Consider the following 20,397-nt stretch of genomic DNA (forward strand, 5'->3'; position numbering starts at 1 on the left):
GTGTACAGGATTATGAAAGGTAGTTAAATAAAAGCTGTTCCCATTAGCTGATTATGAAAGGATTAAGGGACAGAGATTTAAGATTTTAGGTAAGATCCACAATGTGAGGAAGAGATTTTTTACCCAGTAACTGAAAATGACCTCAATACTTACATTCAGGTCCTGGTGAATCAAGAGACTTTCAGATTTTGTCGTGATGTTTGGTTTCAGTTTCTCATTTCCCTCAAGTATCCCTTGAATTCCTCCTCTTCTAACATCCTGTAAATGGAATTCAAAAAATCCATCACGGTCAATCCAGGATTGAAATTCAGAAAGAACAAACGTTTCTCTTGGTCTGAGTTTGCTGTGTGTAAATCCTCCCCTTCTAACCCCCTGTAAAAGGAGTTTCCAAAATCCATCCCTCAGTCCAGGATAGAAATGCACAGTATACTCTCCTCCTGCTACCTGGAACAGGATGGCCGCGCATGCGCCCTGCTGCACATTGCCCCTATAAAGATGGCGGCCGTTACCCTGGGCCTGGCGAAGGGAGAAATCCAGACTTTTTCGGCCCGTTCTCTGCAAACACACGACCGGTACCTTGTTATTTCGTGTCTGCGGCCTGCACTGTGTCGTTATGAAGCCTCCCTGCCCACTCCGCTGGCTCCATTCCTCCTCACACACCCACTAACCCTGTTAGTTTGCTCCACTCGACATTCTCTCACCCGCTCTGAGCATCTTCAGTCACAGACCAGCACTGCGCATGCTCATGGATCCGAACGCAATGCGCATGCCTCACCACTCCCAGCACTGCGCATGCGTATGGCGTTGCTGTTGTGAAGATAGGGTATATTCTGCCCCGCAGGGAATGCTGCGTGGCCGATCCGCCATTGAAAGATCACGTTGTAGGACAAAGGTAATAAGAATACGATGAGTGCCATAGGGGAAAGACATAAAATTGTTGAATCAATGATACAGCGGCCAAATTGCTCCGGAGTCCACCGCAATTCTCGCCTGGATGCAGAACAAACCCCGACAGTTAGATAAGAACTCAGTGTAGTCTCAGCAGATGGGGTGAGCTAGTAACATCCCCCCCGATACATGGAACATTTAAACCGTGTCTTGCCAGCATCTCTGCTCTGATTGTGGATCAAATTTTTTGAACTTTTAAAGTTGGAGTGTTAACATGTGGGCAAACTGAATAAAGCCCTTTGCACATGTGAAGTATCTGACTGGTCTCCCACCAGCAAGACTGTGTTGCTGTGTCAGTAAATGGGATGAGAGTGAATCCCTTTCCAATTTAAACTGGTGAACAATCTGTTTACAGTGTGAGTTTATCTACACATTTTCAGCTCAGACATGGATTTCAAAATCAACTGGTAATGGGTTCCACATTCTTAGCACTACATTAGAAAAAGGAAGAGGAGTAGGCCATTCGGCCCCTCAAGCCTACTCCGCCATTTAATAAGATCATGGCTGACCTGATAGTCACCTGAAATCTGTATCCCACCTATCACTGATAACCTATCACTCTCTTGCTTCCCAAGGATATATTGACCTCTGCCTTAATAATATTCAAAGACTTTGCTTCCACAGCCTTTTCAGGAACAGAGTTCCAAAGTTTCACGACCCTCTGAGAGAAAAAAAATCGCCTCATCTCCATTTTAAATGGGTGACCCCTTGTTTTTAAACAGCCATTCCGAGTTCTAGATTCTCTCATGAGAGGTAACATCCTCTCCAAATCCGCCCTGTCAAGTACCCTGAGGACCTAATATATTTCACTGATCAGGTAAAGTAAATCAAAATACTGCAGATGCTGGTTATCTGAAATAAAAACAGAAAATGCTGGAATTCTCAGCAGATCTGGTAGTGACTGTGGAGAGAGAGACATGGTTTTCATTTCAGGTCTGTAACCTTTCATCAGAACTGCACTGCATCTGAAATGTTCATAATGCCTCTCAATCCAAAGATGTTGCCAGATGTAGTAAGGGAACTCAAGAAGGAAATGAAAATCCCCTTTGAGGAATGGAATCCAATGCAAATGAAGGGTGAACTGCCCGACTGACCAGAGACAGTCAAGGCACCTTTCCCTTCTTTAAGACGCTGGAACATTGACTCTAATTTTATCAGTGAAATTAACTGATTTGAGACATTGAAAGGATTCTCGTTACTGCATATCAGGAATTCAAACCTAATATCGGCTTCAGGACAATCAGAATACTTGGTATCAGACAAGACAATGAAAGGCTCGAAGGGAGATGGCACCGGTTGTAAGAGAGCTCGTTCCCGGTGACATGGATGCGTCTGCAGTGGGTGGGATCAGACTGTTTCCAAGTATCTGGAATGAATTTCCCACCCTTTATTTTGGAAGAGTAAAACTGATAGAGCGTGATAGCTATCTGGGTTGTGGCAATCTGAAGATTAGACTCACTGACACCCTGGTTTGGATACCTCATCAGTTCGGTTTGTGTAAGTGTCTGTGGCGCAACTGGTCAGCGTGTTTGCCTGTTAACTGAAAGGTTGGTCATTCAAGACCACCCAGGGGGTGAAGATTTTTACTGTTTTTTCCCCTCATCACCATTCATTGTCATACAGTTCCAGGTTGTCATTGGGTACTTGGGCTGCAAGATATCCCCAAACGGTGGCAGGTCTTCTGTTGTCCAGTGAGCTCCCACAAAAACAGCTTCTTTTTAAAATTACGTTCTCTGTCAAATACAATGAGAAAAGATTTGGACCCACTATGTACCTTCGTCTAACCCATCAGAAATTCATGAAATTATTGGAATCGAACGAACCACTCAATTATTCTCTCTTCCTCAACTCCACAGTGAGTGAGACAGGGAAAAGCAGAAAAGCAGCAATATTCCGGCCCCGCACACTCCAATCACCCGCTGCCAGCAGAAAGCGGCGACTGCAGCTTCAATCAGCGGGTTACTGACCATCCCTGGGATGCGATATACTCCAACCCGGGCCAAACCTCCCAATACACCGAGCACAGGCTCTGGAAAACGCAGGTAGATTATATCCCGGTCACTAAACCTCCGAGCAGCATTTACAGAATTCTCGAGTGAGTGAGTCACAAATAAAAGTCACACCAACTTTCTAAACTTTTCACTGTAAAATTCCTTCATTTTATTGAAAAGCTGACTGTTGTGAATCTGAAAATGAGCACCATGGGATTTGTGTTACTGAGTGACTTGTTTTCCATTGTTTTCCCGTCAGGTTTGCAATTCAAATTGTGTTGGATATTGAAGCGATTCTGATTTCAAAATGAGGATCCGAAGTAGCTAAATATTAAATGCAGGAGAAAATCCTGAGGAAAATGGATCACAGTATTTGGAAGGAGGTGCAGCTAAGAAGCAGAAGATGTGAATGATGTGATTGATGATTGAGGGGAATGCATTGCAACTTTGGGGCATTTGTAGGCCAATTACGTTCCACACTTTAAAATTCCGGTCAAGCTGAGGTATCAGGTAGAAAGCAACAGGTTTAACCATGTATATTGGGATACAAAACAATGTTTCATGTTCCTAGCTAGCTTAGTCGGCAGAGCATGAGAATGTTAATCTCTGGGTCATGGGTTCGAACTCCTCGCTGTTGCTGTAATACTTTGAAAATCTGAATAAAAGTCGTACTGTCTGGAAACATTGACCCTCACTTCAGCTGCTGAGTTTTTCCAGCATATCCTGTTTTTGCTTCAGATTTCCATCATTCACAGTAATTTGCTTTTATCTTTTTAATTTGAAATCTTGCTGCTTAAATAAAACATCAACTGATCACTGCGGCTCCTGTGAACTTACATGGCAGACATTCATCACTGAAAGCAACTGACACACGTCAAATTCAAAGTACTTTCATGTCGCATCTCTTTCTGCTTCTGTCTCGCCCCCAGCTCCCTCTGCCCGTCCAGTTCCCAGGTCAATTAGCTGCTTCATGCAGACACAGTGAATTCGTGGGAATGGGTAAAACTCGTGGGGAAAGAGACACCTGGATCTCATCTTCCTGATTCTCCCAGATACTGATTACAGGAAACTCTTTCGAGTTATCAATAGTCACAGATTGCAACTCTTTCAAGTACAGTCACAGTTTTTGGTTTCCGGGAGTGGGACATGAACCCACAACCCTCTGATTTAAAGGCGATGGTGCTATGGACTGAGCCACAGCTGACACCTCTTGTGCACAGTGCCGATTATCTACAGTCACTCCCCTCCAAATTGTTCAGCTTTTTAATTGATTTTCACACTGGGTTTCAATGTGAAGAAAGCAAAGCTGTGATAAGCTTATATTGTTCAGCAGATGTACTGCAAGAAGTTACATAACAGGCTGATGATAACAGTGCTCTTTGGACGCGGTGAGCTCCAGTGAAGGATTGGCACCATTAATGTGTCGCTCAATTAGTCTCGTGACAAATCTCGTGCTGGAAATGACAAGAAAACCCGTTGAATTTGTTCCGTGTTTTGGTTTCAAAAGAGCCGAATACAAGGTAAGAAAGTACATCTCGCTCGAGTGGGTTATAAAATGGCAGAATGACCCGTGCTGTTGCTATAAAATTATAGAAAGTTACAGCACAGAAAGAGGCCATTCGGCCGGGCGTGCTGCTTTCAAAGAGCAGTAGTGATTGTTTGATCCATCAGGAGTGATATTTGTGCCGGTGTAAACCGTAGGCGGCAAAATTCGTACTTCTCCCACCCAAACTTTGCCTCACACCAACATTTCTACATTCAGTGCTTTGCAACTTTTCCTCTTCCTTCATTCCCTCACTTCACTTGAACCAAGTGTGATGTTATCCAGCTCTGAGGCAAAACTGAAACTCTCACTTCTCTGATTCTGGTGGAGCTTTTAAACGTTTCCAATCAATCAAAAATCAACACTTGTTCCAACAAATTCAGTAACTCGACATTCCCTGACCGGGAATCGAACCCGGGCCGCGACGGTGAAAGCGTCGAATCCTAACCACTAGACCACCAGTGAATCTACACCAAAAGTTTTTGATTTGGCTTATCTGCGCTGCTTTTGCCTGTTGTTTTTCAGTTTAGATCTCTTTCACCACAAAACTGCCTGTTTAGGTTCAAGATAAACGACTTCTTCAGCCAATGAAAACAACAGTTGCTGTGAGCTGGAATATGAAATTGACAGTGAGGTGAAATAGCCCCACAAGCTGCTCATGTATAACTTTCAATTTCCAAAACCCTCCACCCTATTCGCTGTTGGTCCAATGGCAGCGCCGATTCCCAGTCACTGGACATCAGGGAAACTACCAACAAGGATTGACAATTGCATTATGGAGGCAATTTATGACATTTTCTTTTTCATTCCCGATCTCTTTCACCAGAGACAACTTTCTCCGAACAATTGATCTGTTTGGGTTGAACACAAGTGACTTCTTCACCAAAGAGATGAACCATTGCTGATGGCTGGAACATGAAATCGATACTTTCCTCCTTTAAGACAGTTCTTAAAGCCTCCCCCTTTGACCGAGCTTTTAGACATCTGACCGAATATGTGTCTCGGTGTCACACTTTGATATATAATGCTCCTGGGGAACGTCTTATGACGTTTCATTAGGTTAAAGGTGCTTTATAAATATAAGCTGTTGTAGGATATATATGGAAAGGTTCAGACTTATATCTTTTTACTTTTAAAATCTTGCTGCTTGAAATAAAAAGAAACACCAACTAATCACTGCGGCTCCTGTGAAACTTACAAGACTGTCATCCATCACTGAAAGCAACTGACACACATCTAATTCAAAACACTTTCATGTCACATCTCATTCTGCTTCTGTCCCTGTCTCGCCTCCAGCTCCCTCTACCCGTCCAGTCCCCAGGTCAATTAGGTGCTTCATGCAGACACAGTGAATTCGTGGGAATGGGTAAAACTCGTGGGTAAAGAGACACCTGGATCTCATCTTCCTGATTCTCCCAGATACTGATTACAGGAATGTGCACAGCGCCTATTATCCACAGTCACACTCCTCCCAGTTGTTCAGCTTTGAAACAGATTTACACACTGGGTTTCCATGTGAAGAAAGCTGAGCTGTGATAAGCTTATATTGTTCAGCAGATGTACTGCAAGAAGGTACGTAACAGGCTGATGGTAACAGTGCTCTTTGGACGCGGTGAGCTCCAGGGAAGGATTGGCACCATTAATGTGTCGCTCAATTAGTCTTGTGACAAATCTCGCACTGGAAATGACAAGAAAAGTCCCTGAATTTGTTCCGTGTTTAGGTTTCAAAAGAGCCGAATACAAGGTAAGAAAGCGCATCTCGCTCGAGTGGGTTACAAAATGGCAGAATGACCCGTGCCGTTGGGAAACATAAAATTATAGAAAGTTACAGCGCAGAAAGAGGTCATTCGGCCGGGCGTGCTGCTTTCAAAGATTAGTAGTGATTGTTTGATCCATCAGGAGTAAAATTTGTGTCAGTGCAAACAGTAGGCAGCAAAATTCGTACTTCTCCCACCCATATTTTGCCTCACACCAACATTTCTACAGTCAGTGTTTTGCACCCAGCCCTTCTCCTCTCTTCTTCCTTCATTCCCTCTCTCCACTTGAACTAAGTGTGATGTTTTCCAGCTCTGAGGCAAAACTTAAACTCTCACTTCTCTGATTCTGGTGGAGCTTTTAAACGTTTCCAATCAATGAAAAATCAACATTCGTTCCAACAAATTGACATTCCCTGACCGGGAATCAAATGCGGGCCGCAGCGCTGAGAGAGCCGAATCCTAACCACTAGACCACCAGGGAAGCTGCACCAATAATTTTCGATTTGGCTTGGCTACGCTGCTTTTGCCTATTGCTTTTCAGTTCAGATCTCTTTCACCACAAAACTGTCTGTTCAGGTTCAAGATAAACGACTTTGTCAGCCAATAAAAACAACGGTTGCTGTGAGCTGGAACATGAAATTGACAGTGAGGTGAAATAGTCCCACAAGCTGCTCATGTGTAACTTTCAATTTCCAAAACTCTCCACCCTATTCGCTGTTGGTCTAATGGAAGCGCCGATTCCCAGTCACTGGACATCAGGGAAACTACCAACAAGGCTTGACATTTGCATTATGGAGGCAACTCATGACATTTTCTTTTTCATTCCCGATCTCTTTCACCAGAGACAACTTTCTCCGACTAATTGGTCTGTTTGGGTTGAACACAATTGACTTCTTCCCCAATGAGAAGAACCATTGCTGATGGCTGGAACATGAAATCGATACTTTCCTCCATTAAGACAGTTCTTAAAGCCTCCCCCTTTGACCGAGCTTTTAGTCATCTGACTGAATATGTGTCTCGGTGTGACACTTTGTAATATAATGCTCTTGGGGAACGCCTTTTGACTTTTCATTAGGTTAAAGGCGCTTTATAAATATAAGCTGTTGTTGTGTAGGATATATATAGAAAGGTTCAGTCTCCAGTTTTACCTTTCACGCTGATGCTTTCCTCCGCAACATTTTAACATGAATTCGCACAACTCATGTGAATCAAATTTGCGACGTTAACAACTTTTTCACCCCCTCAGGGAACTGAATCACATTGACAATCACAGAGAAACCAACACAGAGATATACACCGAGAGTGACAAAGGCCGAAGGAGAGACACACACCCAGAAAGCAAGGATGTCACCGACTTGGCTCAGTGTTTGATCCATTTCCGAAAGCAAATTTCCTGAATGCTGACAAATGAATGGGAATCAGAAAATACCGACGTATTTGGATAGGTTTCCTTCTAATCAACTGATAATTAATTTTGTTAAAATCAAAAATGGTGAAAACTTTAGTCAGCAGGATTCCAACCCTTGTGTTCATATTTACAACAAATATACATTATCGAACTTTCGCTCACACTCAAATAAACAAGTTTGGATAATGCTCTTGCCAGGTTTCAAACCGCAGCTCCATCACATGTGAAATGACCATGATCCCCACTGCCCTGCACAAACCCTGTGCTGTAAAGATCCCAATGGAGCTGTCTGGAATGTTAAACTGTGACGTCATGCAGCAGCACTTTGGGTCTTTGTTTTGAAGAAATGGAATTCGGCTGTTCTCATTAGGAATGCTGGAGACAGACTGATCAACAATGTTATCATCAAATGGCACAGCTCAGTAAGAGGACCTTCCACCCATGGTGTCTCTGTCAGTTTTGCACACAGAGCTTTATAATTAACGACAATTGCCTTCTCTTTCTCCTTAGCCCTGTTTCTTTTTCACTTTCAAGCCATTGTTCAATTCCCACTTGGAAACTCGGAGTCAAGAAAGCCAATACTGAAAGCTTCAGCTGGTTCCTCACCTGAGCAAATACGTCAGACTTGCTCCAGGCACTGACGTTTGCAGAGCTTTACTTTGGCCAGAAGAACAAGGCAATATAATTTGCAGGCTAACATGAATGATTTTTTAAATTCATTCACGGGATGTGGGCTTCACTGTCTGGGCCAACATTTATTGCTCATCCCAAATTGCCCTTGGGAAGGTGATCTGCCTTCTTGAACCACTACAGTCCATGTGGTGTAGGTACACCCACAGTGCTGTTAGGAAGGGAGTTCCAGGATTTTGACCCAGTGACAGTGAAAGTACGGCGATATATTTCCTAGTCAGGATGGTGAGTGACTTGGAGGGGAACTTCCAGATGGTGGTGTTCCCATCTAACTGCTGCCCTTGTTCTTCCAGCTGGCAACGGTCGTGGGTTTGGACGCTGCTGTCTATGGAGCCTTGGTGAATTCCTGCAGTGCACCTTGTAGATGGTACACACTGCTGCTACTGCGCATTGGTGGTGAAGAGAGTGAATATGGATGTAGTGCCAGTCAAGCAGACTGCTTTGCCCTGGATGGTGTCCATTTTCTTCAGTGTTGCGGGAGCTGCACTCATCCAGGCAAGCAGGGAGCATTCCATCACACTCCGAACTTGTGCCTTGCAGATGGTGGACAGGCTTTGGGGAGTCAGGAGGTGACTTACTCGTTGCACGACTCCTAGCCTCTGACCTGCTCTTGGAGCCACAGTGTTTGTACGGCTAGTCCAGTTCAGTTCCGGGTCAATGTTAACCCCAAGGGTGTTGATAGTGCGGGATTTGTGATGGTAATGCCATTGAACATCAAGGGGCGATGGTTGGATTCTCTCGTGTTGGAGATGGTCATTACCTGAGACTTGTGTGGTGTGAATGTTACTTGCTACTTGTCAGCCCAAGCCTGGATTTATCCAGGCCTTGCTGCATTTGGACATGAACTGCTTCAGTATCTGAAGAGTCGGGTATGGCGCTGAACATTGTGCAATCATCAGCGAACATGCCCACTTCTGATCTTATGATGAAAGGAAGGTCATTGGTGAAGCAGCTGAAGATGGTTGGGCCTAGAACACTACCCTGAGGAACTCCTGCAGTGATGTCCTGGAGCTAAGATGGCTGACCTCCAACAACCACAACCATCTCCCTTTGTGCTAGGTATGACTCCAACAAGCGGGGAGTTTTCCTCTGATTCCCATTGACTCCAGTTTTGCAAGGGCTCCTTGATGCCACACTCGATCAAATGCTGCCTTGATGTCAAAGGCAGTTACTCTCACCACATCTTTGGAGTTCAGCTCTTTTGTCTATGTTTGAACCAAGACTGTAATGAGGTCAGGAGCTGAGTGGCACTTGCGGAACCCAAACTGGACATCAGTGAGCAGGTTGTTGCTCAGTCAGTGCCGCTTGATAGCACTGTTGATGACCCCTTCCATTACTTTACCGATGATGGTGAGTAGACTGATGGGGCGGTAATTGGCCAGGTTAGATCATTCTCACTTTTTCATTCCCAATTTGGTGGGAAGAACGAGGAGAGACAGGATAAATTGCAGGGTTCCGTGGAAAAGGCCAGGTAATGGCCATGACAAGATGGGCAGAAAGACCGCTATCTCTGCTGTAACTTTTATGATTTCATACAACTAATAGTAGAATAGGAACAACTTCTGTAGTCGTGGCCGAGTGGTTAAGGCGATGGATTAGAAATCCATTGGGGTTACCCTGCGCAGGTTCGAATCCTGCTGACTACGTTTCCTGTTATTTCTGATTTTAACCACGCACAGACAGAACTAATTGTCGTTTGAATCGAGGAAAAGTGATCCAAACATATCCGTGATCTCTTATGTCCATTGATTGTCAGCCTTCTGCAAATCTCCAGCCGGAAATGGAAAAAAAAAAATGAGCCAATTAGGTGACATGATTTCATCCTGGCATTTGTCTCTCTTTAGGCCTCTGTCAGTCTCGGTGTACACCGCTGTTTGTTTTCCTTTGTGTGGGTCAATGTGGTTCAGTTCCCTGAGGAGGTGAACACATTTTTACGAGAACAAACTGGATTCACATTAGTTGTGCAACTTCACATTACAATGTTACAGTGAAAAATATCAGGATGAAAGAGACAAGAGGAGTCTGTCTCTTTCTATGTATGGACTACAACAACAACTTATATTTATAAAGCTCCTTTTACCTAATGAAACGTCATAAGGCGTTCCCCAGGAGCATTGTATAACAAAGTACAACGCTGAGCCTCATATTCGGTCAGATGACTAAAAGCTCCGTCAAAGGGGGAGGCTTTAAGAACTGTCTTAAAGGAAGAAAGTATCGATTTCATGTTCCAGCAAACAGCAATGGTTTTTCTCATTGGCTGAAGACGTCACTTGTGTTCAAATGACACAGACCATTTGGTCAAAGAAACTTGTCCCTGGTAAAAGGGATCTGGAAAGGGAAAATTCCACATGCAGCCTGCATGTGTCAAACTGCTAGGTTAGTGGTTAGAATGCGGTAATTTTATCAGTACAGCCTGCGTTCGATTCCTGGTTAGGGAGTTGAAACTTATTCCTCCTGGGCGAGCTGTTCAAATCAAAGTGATTGATTTGCTGGTTGAAAATAACACTGTAAAGCTCTGCTAGAAATGATGGAGTGAGAGTGTAAGTTTCACATCAGAGCTGGAAATGTCACAAGGGCAAAACTCGGGAATAAACCCAGAGTCGGAGTGTGGGAGTGAAAATAAAAGAGAAGGACTGTGATAGGTTACAAAGCACTGACTATAGAGCTGGTGGTGCACGGCAGAATATTATTCCCGTGTTACCCATGTCACATGCAGCTCTAATTTCCTGATTTATCCCATGCCCAACATTACCACTACAGTTTGGTGGCCTATAAACAACTCCCACCAATGTTTGCTGCCTCTTGTTGTTTCTTAGCTCCACTCAAACTAATTCCACATCTTGATCCTTCAATCTGAGATCCTCTGTCACTAATGTACCGATCTCGTTCCTTATTAACAGCGCGACCCCACCTCGTTTTCGATTTGTCCATTCTTCCTAAAAGTATTCAGGTCAACCAATCACACTGTTCTTTGAAAGCAGCACACAGGGCCGAATGGCCTTTTTTCTTTGCTGTAACTTTCTGTCATTTTATTTTTCCTAATACCACGGTTAAGATTAATTTTCTTACCTTCCATATGATGCTTTGAATTCAAGACATTCAGCAAATTCAGCGAGTTTTCTTTTCATTTATGGCAGGGAATTTGGAACCGGACTCGTTGAGCGGCAATTAAATGTTCTCAATCGTCAGATGCAGCTCACCGAGTTAAAACAGGTACTGTTAGCATTAGCCTGTTATGTACATTCTTGCTGAACATCTTCTGAGCTATAAGCTGATCACAGCTCCACTTTCTGAACATTGAAAGACAGTGTGAAAATAAGCACAATTTCAAATCTCAACAACACACATATTTGTGATTTTCTGCGTGTGTCAATGTGGTTCAGTTTCCCATTTTTACCACCCAAACATTGGCCATGTTAGTTCTGTGGCTTCATGTTAAGGTGGTACAGGGAAAAAAAGAGCAGTTTTAAAACATTTCTCTCTTTTCTTTGAGTGGAGACTGTTCAGCAACTAAACCTCCAGATGTTACTGGGTGATGATTGAAGCTTTCACATGATCTTATTAAGTAGCTGAGAACGCTCGAGGGGCCGAATGGCCAATTCCTGATCATAATTTTTTTATATTCTAATTCAGTGTGAATGTTGGTGAAGACAATGTTTGTGTCTAATCTGAATGTGGTAGTGAGGCCGAGCATGCTCAGCCGCTGGTTCAGGTTTCGATCTCCCCGGTGATTTGGGCTTCACTCCCACCGCTGCCAAACTTTCTGGTGGTTTGTTATTTGAGGCGCTTCCCAAAAATTCTCCGTGCGGTGAAGGGGCAGCTGATCTGTGCAGTATTGTAGATCATTTGGAAGAATGAGGAGAGACAGTGTAAATCCCAGGGTGACTGGAAAAAGGTGGGACAATGACACGGACTGCAAGACCTCCTTTCACTGGAACTCCCTGTATTCATTCTATTATTTTAAACAAACAACATGCAGCCTTTACCCAGTTGTCCGGGCCGAGTGCTGAAGGCATTTTTACACATGGTTCGAATCCTGCCAACTCCCTTTCTTCTCATTCCTGATTGACACAAACTGCCTGCAGAATAAATTATCTGTCAAATGAAAAAGAAAACCACCCAAATACCCCCGTGTTTCTTACTTTTGTTATTCTGAAAACATTCACTACATTTGCAGTCTGAAATGGAACAATAATTGGCCAAGTTGGTGACATCCTTGCTTTCTGGGTGTTTGTCTCTCCTTCGGCCTCTGTCACTCTCGGTGTATGTGTCTGTGTGTGTTCCTCTGTGTGTGCCAATGCGGTTCAGTTCCCCGAGGGGATGGACACATATTCACTTCATAAACTTGATTCACATTAATTGTGCAGCTTCATATTAAAATGTCAAAGAGAAAAATATCAGGATGAAAGATGCAAGAGAGAGTTTGCTATGTTTGGAAGGAGGTGCAGCTAAGAAGTGGAAGATGTGAATGTTATTGATGATTGAGAGGAATGCATTGTAACCTTGGGGCTTTTGTAGGCCGATTATCTCCCACACTTTGAAATTCAGAACAAGCTGAGGCTCCAGGGAGGAAGGAACATTGATCTCCCTGAATTTTTGCATAGGGAACAATGACTCTGCATTCCCGGCTAGCTTACCTGGTAAAGCGTGAGACTCTTAATTTCAGCATCGTGGGTTCGAGACCCACTCTGGGCGCTGCTGTTTTTTTAAAGCTTTGATGGGTGATCCCCAACTCCCCATCCCTCCAGCAGTGTCACCGCTCAAACTGAGTCTCTCTCCATCCCACTTTGTTAATATCACAGTTGCTGGCCTCTGTGTGAAAACAGCCTCGGCTTCACTGGAAGTCGGAGAGCTTCGTGCTTCGGATTTGGTGCTTTCACCGCCGCAGCCCAGGTTCAACTCCTGATCAGGAGCTAACTTTTTTCTTCCCGCTGTGTGAACTGACACAATGCACAGGAATTCCTCGTGTAAACTATTAAAGCGAACCTGAAATTTAATGTAGGGAAGTGTGAAGTGATTCATGTTGGTCAGAAGAATGAAGAGAGGCAACATCACATAAAGTGTACCATTCTGAAGGGGCTTCTGTGTTACAGAGCGAGTGGTTAGGATCTGGAATGCACGGCCTGAGAGTGTGAGGGAGACAGATTCAATCGCGGATTTCAAAAGAGAATTGGACAGAAAATTCAGGTCTCCGGGGAAAAGACGGGGGACCATAACATTCTAACATGAAGTTGCACGAATAATGTGAATGAAGTTTGTGATGGTAAAAAAGTGTTCATCCCCACAGGGAACTGAACCACATTGACACACACAGAGGAACACACACAGACACATGCACCGAGAGTGACAGAGGCCTCAGGATCCACAAACACCCAGAAAGTTAGGATGTCACCAGCTTCTCCAATTATTGTTCCATTTCAGACTGCAGATTTGGTGAATGCTTGCCGATGAACGGAAATGAAGAAATGTGGAACAGAAGCCGGAGAAACACACGGGAGTCTTTGGAAAGTTTTTATTCCATTTCACCAACAATTAATTTAATTCTGGATTCATCTAAAATAAGGAGCAGCAGACAGCGAGGATTCAAACCTACACGGGGAGAGCCCAATAGATTTCAAACCCATTGTCTTAACCACTCATCCGCAATTACAAACCTCACATCAATTTCAATCTTGTTCATATGAAATCACAGAAAGGTTATAACAGAGAAAGAGGGAGTTCGGCCCCACATATCCCTAGTCACCCTGCAATTCATACTGCGTCTCCTTGTTCTTCCTGCCAAGATGAAGATCTTAGTACATCACGGCCACGAGCCGATGCTCAGGTGAAGTGACTGAAAGAACAAATCAAATGAAATTTCGATTCGAACCCACGAAGAGAACAGAGGCCAAATAAAACACCTTAACCCAGCCGGCCACGCTCCCACTATCAAAGGTAAACTAACCATTGCCTTGGGTGGTAACAGCTCCAAAATAGAACATAACAAATAGAAGCAGGAATTGGCCATTTGCCTCTCCAGCGCCTCATAGTGTCAGAGAATCAGTGCTAAGACTACACACAGATGGAGGCCATTCAGCCTGGGTCGGAGGAACAAAAGACTCAGGGGAAGGAATGGGACATTCAGCCCCTTGACCCTGCTTCACCATTCATTGAGGTCACGACAAATCTGGTTGTGGTCTCAACTCCGCCTTCCTGCCTGCTCCCCATAACGTTTGACCCCCTTGTCTATCAAAAATCTGTCTAATTCTGGCTTGTGTAAATTCAATGACCAAACCTCTGATGAAAATAATTCCACAGGCGAATGACCCTATGAGAGGAAATAAATCTCCTTAACTCCGTCTGAAAAGGGAGATCTCTTTCTCTTCTGGAAACTAACTCACCTGGTCTCACTCCCCCGCGTTTGTCCCTGGAGACCTGCATTATGTCCAATTCTCTTTTGAAATCCGCGTTTGAATCTGCCTCCCACCCATACTCTCACGTAGTGCATTCCAGATCCTAACCACTCGCTGTGTAACAGAGAAACCCCTTTAGAATTACCGGCTTCGGGACTATCAGAATACTTGGTAACAGACAAAACACGGAAAGACTCGAAGGGAGACGGCACCGGTTGTAGGAGAGCTGGTTCCCGGTGACATGGATGTGTCTGCAATGGGTGGGATCAGACTTTTTCCATGTGCCCACAATGAATGTCCCAACCTTTATTTGGGAAGAGTAAAACTGATAGGGAATAATTGTCATTGCAGTCACGGCAATCTGAAGCTTTCTCTCACTGAGCCATTGGTTTAGGATATCTTACAGAGTGCAAGCTCTTCTATCAAGTCTCTGTGGCGCAATTGGTCAGCGCGTTCGGCTGTTAACCGAAAGGTTGGTGGTTCGAGACCACCCAGGGACGAAGCTGGCACTTTTTTCTCCCCATCATTACTCATTAACGCTCTGATTTGTTTCGGGGCCCTGAAACTACAAGAAAATCCATCCCACCCCCCACGTTGAAAACACGGCTCTCACCCACTGAGTTCCCACACCAAGCTCTGTTTATGGATATTCATTTCAGATATAACAAAGAATATGAACAATCGTGAACCCCCATCCAAATTAATAGAGATCTGTGAGGCTATTGGATTGAAATAAGCCCATCAATTAATCGCTCTTCCTCAGCTCCACGGTGAGTGAGACAGGAACAAGTAGCAATATTCCAGCCCCGCACTCTCCAATCACCCGCTGCCAGTGGAAACGTCTTCTTATTTTGCTGAATGTTATCTTCAGAAATGGTGAAGAGCGAATCTAATGTGGCTGCAAGATCCAGCATTCAGCTCACATTCAACAACAAACAGGAATGGGAGCGATACAGCTTTTCCACACAGCTGGGTGATAATGTTTTCCCGAGCATCGAATGGAGTAACTTGCACATGTGAAATGAGCGGGGTAACCACAACGCTACAGGAACATTTCCCTGCCTGGATCCCAATGGAGCTGTCTGGAATGTTAATCGGTGACGTCATGCAGCAGCACTTTGGGTCTTTGTTTTGAAGAAATGGAATTCGGCTGTTCTCATTAGGAATGCTGGAGACAGACTGATCAACAATGTCATCATCAAATGGCACAGCGCAGTAAGAGGACCTTCCACCCATTCTATTTATAACCAGCCTTTTAAAAAGATCTTGCCTATTAGTCCCAGTTTCCTTCTCCCTTTCCATGAATCAGAAATTTCTCCCTTTCAACCATGTCCAAGTTCCCTTTTGAAGAAGGAGTTTCTGCAGAATCCATGCAGTTTGCCTTAATGAACATTTCCCTTCCCCAATGAAATGAAGAGTTGGACTTTGGTTCCTTCTGAAGTTTTTGATATAAACATTAGTTATTTGTGCAATTAATTTCATATTGAATTTACAAAAGATGTTTATTCTGATCGGACATGTCCTCAGTATTTTCTCAGTCATGATGACCATGAAACTAGCACTGATTGCTGTACAAACCCATGTGATTCACCAGTCCTTTCGGGAATTCAATCGGTCGTCCTTACCTGGTCTGAGTTGCATGTGACTCCAGACCCACAGTGATGTGGTTGATTCTTAACGGCCCTCCGAAATGGTTTAACAAGTTACAGAGCTGAAGGGCAATTCGGGATGGGCAACAAATGCTGGCCAGCGATGCTCATGAAAGAATGAAGATCCATGATAAGGAGCGATGAAAAGTGATTTTGTACCATCTCTCCCATTCCCTTGTGTTCAATCACAGTATCAGTTGCGCCTGCCTTTAGGGTAATGCTAGTCTTTGTTTAACACAAGTAGTCATCTTTCAGTCAGTAAGTAACTGTGAATTTGCATTTGTAAACTCATTAATTCCTGTTGTTGACTAAAGAAACTGGTATTTTTTTTGTGCCTAGTCAGTTTCATCCCTCCTGAATTTGAGAATGCTTTTTGAAGTTGGCGAAGGGCAAATTTAATGTGGTGGCAAGGAACTATATTCAGTTAATATTCAGCAACAAACATGAATTATGGAACTTTCCCTCACACTTTGATGTGTAAATCTCGATAATGTTTCTACCCATTTCCAGACAGGGGACTTTTTGCATGTACTTGATAACCACTACACTACAGAAACAATGGACAGAACCACAGAGAGTGACTTAGTATATCAAACCCTGCAGTCTTACTGCACGCCCGAACCCTGGTTTGTGGAAGTCCAGTTTGGCTGAAAAACATAGCCATGCGGCAGAGAAATTGATCTGAAATTAGAATCATAAAATGTCACAGCACATCAGCAGGTCATTCAACACTTCACACATGTGCGAACTATCTCACTGTAATTCGTCTCATTTTTGTCTCTTTCTCATAACCGTGCCTTTTGGAGAAAATCATTCAAAGCCTGGAGAAGTGCCAATGACACATGGCTGTGAGATAATATATTCAGTTATTGTTTAGCAACAAATGGGAATTGTGCAACTTCTCGCAATTAGATAATTCAGTTTTGATAATGTCTCTGCCAGCTTTTGAACCAGTGACCTTGCGTATGTGAAGTGAATGTGATAACCACTATTGGTATTTTTATTCATTTATGGGACGTTGGCATCACTGGCGATGCACCACAGAAACAATTTGCGAGAAAATGCCAAAGGGACTTGTATAGAATTTCAAACTGTGTAGACCTGCTGCACTGCAAGATCCTGTTCTACTGGAATAAGATTGGGATGGGACATTTTGGAATGCTGCAGAGAAATTGATCTAATTGTAAACTGACACCGCCCATTAGGAGGCCATTCGACCCATCGGGTTTGTGCTTTCTTCAAAGAGCTAACCACTTAGTTCCAATATCATTCTCTTCCTTCATAATCCTGCAGGTTTTTTTTCCATTTCAAATAATTATGAATTCCTTTTTGAAAACTCTGAGTTAAGAAAAACAATATTGAAAGAGGTGCAGGAGCTTCTGCAGTGTCTATGCTCAGTGTGTGAAAATTAACAAAGTTTCCCACGGAGAGTTGGACTGGGGATTCATATGTTGTCTTCGAAATGAAGAGGAATGTTTATTTATGCAATTGATTTACTATTGAATATTTAAATGAAGTTTATTCTGACCAAGCATCTCAGTCGATATATACAATGTAATTCCCCTTATTGTACAGCCTGTTACAGAGGCTGTTTATAGAAAAGAGGGAAAGGTTTGCTACAGCTAAACAAAGCCCTGGTTAGATCTCACCTGGAGGACTGTGTATAGTTCTGGGAACGGCACCTTATAAAGGATCAATATTGGTCTTGGAAACAGGGCAGTGCTGATCCAGCAGAATGTCAGTTCTGGAATGTAAGTGGACATTCTCCCCTCCGTAAATTGAGGTCATCCAAAACTGCTGTCCGTGTCTTCACTCACAGCAAGTCCCATTCCCCATCACCCTCTACTCGTTGACCTACATTGGTTCCCGGTCGAAGAATGCATTTACTTCAAACTTTCTTATCCTTGTGTTCAAATCTCCCGTTGTTCTCGCCCCTCCCTATCTCTGAGATCTCCTCGAAACCCACACGTCTCTGAGATATCTGTGCCCCTCTAATCCTGGCCTGTTGTACGTTCCCAATCAAAATCGCTCCACCATTGGTGACCGAGGTTTCAGTTACCGAGGCCCCAAACTCTGGAATTCCCTCTCTCCACCTCGACCACTCTTTCCTCCTTTAAGACGCTCCATAAAACCTATCTCTTTGACCAAGCTTTTGTTCACCTGGCCCAACATCTCAATATGTGTGTCAGTGTCAGACTCTGTTACATAAAGATCCTGTCAACCATCTTTGGAGGTTTAATTACGTTAAAGGCGCTATCTAAAGGTAAGCTGTTGTTGTAATGGGCATATAGAGAAGGAGACAAGCTCCTCTTCCAACTTTCACCCCGATATTTTTTTGATCTGAAGTTGCACAACTAATGTGAATAAAGTTTGTTCTGTTAAAAATGTGTCCATTCCTTTGGGGAACTGAACCACATTAACACTCACACAGACTAAGAGAAAGAAGAAACCACGGGAGTGTTTGCGTGGTATTGATTCCGTTTATCCAATAATTAATTCCATGGGCACCTGATTAAAATCAGGAATGATGAGAACTGGAGACGGTAGGATTTGTACCTCTGTGAGGAGACCCCACAGGATTCCAACTCCATCCCCTTATCCACTCAGCCTTGAACACAGGGCCGATAATGACGTCACTGCTGTTTGTATAAAATCACAGACGGCTACATCAGACGGTCATTCAGCATGTTGTCTCTCTGGAAGAGCAACTCAACTACTGTAATTCCACACCCCACCTTTTCCCCACAGCAACTCTCCTAGTTCTCCCTGTCAATATGAGGTGGCATCTCCTTGTGCTAATGGGGCTGTTAAATGTTGAGCAGCGGTGGGACGCGAACTCACGACTTCGTACATACTTTAAGCCAATGGCTTAGCTCGCTCAGCCACGCTGGGCGAAATTTATGAAACGTTTCCTTCACAAGTTTCGGCACTGAAATAGAACAAAAGCTATAGATTAGGAATAGGCAAAATACTGCAGATGCTGGAAATCTTAAACAAAAGCAAAAAATGCTGGAAAAACTCAGCAGGTCTGACAGCATCTGGGAAGAGAAAGGCAGAATTAACGCTTAGAGTCCGTATGACTTCTTCGGAGCTAAAGGGAAGTAGAAATATGAAGTCCTACTTCCCTTTAGTTCTGATGAAGAGTCATACAGACTCGAAACGTTAACTCCGTCTTTCTCCCAACAGATGCTGTCAGACCTGTGGAGTTTTTCCAGCATGTTTTGGTTTTGTTTCAGAGTAGGAATAGATCATTTGGAACCTCAAACCTGCTCCGTCAGTTAATCAGATCATCCTGCACTTCGTAACAAACAGAAATCATCTCCACTCAAAAACACAATGCGCTGCAGTGAAGGGTCGGCACCATTTAAACTGTCATTCAACTGGTCTGGTTCCAAATCTCCTGCTGGAAATGACAAGAAATCTTCTCACTGAATTCACTCCGGGTCTTGACTTCAGAAGGACAGGACACAAGGTAATAAAGTACATTTCGATAGAATGGGTTATAAAATGGCAGAATGACTGGGAAAGTGCATCCGTGGTGTTGGGAAAAATAAAGTTATATAAAGTTACAGCAAAGAAAGAGGCCACTTGGCCTGGCGTGCTGCTGTCAAAGAGCAGTTGTGATTGGTTGATCAGGAATGGTCAGTTACTCTTCCATTTCACACTGCGAATTTAGTGAATGTTTGCAGATGAACAGAAATAAGAAACACGGGCTATCTGGCTGTTTTTTATTCAATTTAACCGATAATTAATTCCACAGACCGTCAGTTAAAATCAGGAATAATAAGAAGCTGCGTGAGAAAACTCCAGCCGATTCCCAGTCCGTCGGTTTAACCAATTCGCCACAATACCTAGTGAAAGTTCGCTATTGTTTGTATAAAATAATAGAATGGAGACAGGGAGTAACAGAGAAAAAAGATTTTTAGTCCGTGCCATTGCCCCAACCACCTCTCCCCATTCTCCCAACCAAAATGCAACACTGCACAGGTCAGCCGTCCCCTGGCCGCACGGAGGTTTTT

At 43.7% G+C, this 20,397-nt stretch overlaps 1 protein-coding gene, 1 long non-coding RNA gene and 3 other non-coding genes across 5 annotated transcripts in view; 3 read left to right on the forward strand and 2 right to left on the reverse strand.

Annotated features, from left to right (window-relative positions):
- The window catches only part of LOC144698295 (uncharacterized), a 666,343-nt gene that overhangs the window by 463,638 nt on the left and 182,308 nt on the right, over positions 1–20,397 (reverse strand). The gene's annotated exons all lie outside the window — the stretch shown is intronic.
- Positions 1–20,397, forward strand: part of LOC144698540 (uncharacterized) — a 47,025-nt gene that overhangs the window by 17,680 nt on the left and 8,948 nt on the right. The gene's annotated exons all lie outside the window — the stretch shown is intronic.
- Positions 4,876–4,947, reverse strand: trnae-uuc (transfer RNA glutamic acid (anticodon UUC)). Its single transcript has one exon. It is a non-coding gene; the product is annotated as a tRNA-Glu (tRNA).
- trnas-aga (transfer RNA serine (anticodon AGA)) lies at positions 9,902–9,983 on the forward strand. Its single transcript has one exon. It is a non-coding gene; the product is annotated as a tRNA-Ser (tRNA).
- On the forward strand, positions 15,156–15,229 carry trnan-guu (transfer RNA asparagine (anticodon GUU)). The gene has a single exon. It is a non-coding gene; the product is annotated as a tRNA-Asn (tRNA).

Source organism: Cetorhinus maximus, chromosome 23, assembly GCF_964194155.1.
Source record: "Cetorhinus maximus chromosome 23, sCetMax3.hap1.1, whole genome shotgun sequence".
Taxonomy (NCBI): Eukaryota; Metazoa; Chordata; class Chondrichthyes; order Lamniformes; family Cetorhinidae; genus Cetorhinus; species Cetorhinus maximus.